This window comes from Salvelinus sp. IW2-2015, linkage group LG4q.2 (genome assembly GCF_002910315.2).
Source record: "Salvelinus sp. IW2-2015 linkage group LG4q.2, ASM291031v2, whole genome shotgun sequence".
Classification (NCBI taxonomy): Eukaryota; Metazoa; Chordata; class Actinopteri; order Salmoniformes; family Salmonidae; genus Salvelinus; species Salvelinus sp. IW2-2015.
In genome coordinates this window covers 25660324-25661833 of record NC_036843.1, presented here as the reverse complement: position 1 = coordinate 25661833, position 1510 = coordinate 25660324, and the positions used below count along the sequence as shown (strand labels likewise).

Below are 1510 nucleotides of genomic sequence, written 5' to 3'. Positions count from 1 at the left end.
TTATTCTGTGTTACGTTAAAGTATGTTATGTTATTCTGTGTTACGTTAAAGTATGTTATGTTATTCTGTGTTACGTTAAAGTATGTTATGTTATTTGTATTTATTAAGGATCACCATTAGCTCTCCTGGGGTCCAGCAATATTAAGGCAGTTATATACAACAACAAAAAATATGACATGACATTACATTTCAATACACTTTTCACAACACATTAATTGTGTGCCCTCAGGCCACTACTCTATTACCACATATCTACAATACAAAATCCATGTGTATGTGTGTGTTATCATGTGTATGCGTGTGTCTGTTAAACTATGTTATGCTATTCTATGTTATGCTATTCCGTTAAACTATGTTTATGTTATTCTGTGTTACGTTAAAACTATGGTTATGTTATTCTGTGTTACGTTAAACTATGGTTATCGTTATTCTGTGTTACGTTAAACTATGTTTATGTTATTATATGTTCGTTAAACATGTATGGTTATTCTGTGTTACCGTTAAAGTTGTTATGTTATTCTGTGTTTACGTTAAAGTATGTTATGTTATTCTGTGTACGTTTCAAGTATGTTATGTTATTCTGTGTTACGTTAAAGTATGTTATGTTATTTGTATTTATTAAGGATACATTCGCTCTGGGTCCAGCATATTAAGGCAGTTTATATACACAACAAAAAATATGACATGACATTAACATTTCAATACATTTTCACAACACTTAATTGTGTGCCTCAGGCACTACTCTATTACCACACATATCTACAATAACAAAATCCATGTGTATGTGTGTGTTATCATGTGTATGCGTGTGTCTGTTAAACTATGTTATGGCTATTCTATGTATGCTATTCTAATGTTTGTTACGCTGTTATGTTACGCTATGTTATGTTACGCTATGTTATGTTGTATGCGCTATGTTGATGCTACGCGTGATGTTATGCTACGCTATGTTCTGTGATGTATGCTACGCTATGTTATGTTACGCTATGTTATGTTACGCTATGTATGCTTGTTACGCTAATGTATGTAGCGTATGTTATGTTACGCAATGTTCATGTTTGCTACGGCTATGTATATGTTAATGCTGTTATGCTAACGCAATTATATGTTCTAACTGACTTACTGCTCAGCTCTACTGCTATGTTATGCCTACGTTCGCTATGTTATGCTATATTTATGTTAAGCGCTATGTTATGTTAACTGTTTGCTACGCTAATGTTATGCTACGCTATGTTATGCTATATTATGTTTACTATGTTATGTTAAACTGTTATGCTACGCTTTATGTTATGCTACGCTATGTTTGTTTAACTATGTTATGCTTACACTATGTTATGTTTAACTATGCTATGTTATGCTATTTATGTTACGCTATGTTCTGTTAAACTGTTAATCTACGCTAATGTAGCTACGCTATTTATGTTTTAACTATGTTAGCTCCACTATGTTATGGTTTAAACTATGGCTATGTTATGCTATGCCTCTGTTATGCTATTCCCTGCCCTATCTG

The 1510-nt window shown here is 32.5% G+C and overlaps 1 protein-coding gene across 1 annotated transcript in view; it reads left to right on the top strand.

The window, feature by feature from the left end:
- Positions 1-1510, top strand: part of LOC111963071 (otoferlin-like) — a 52453-nt gene that overhangs the window by 5576 nt on the left and 45367 nt on the right. The window lies entirely within an intron of this gene.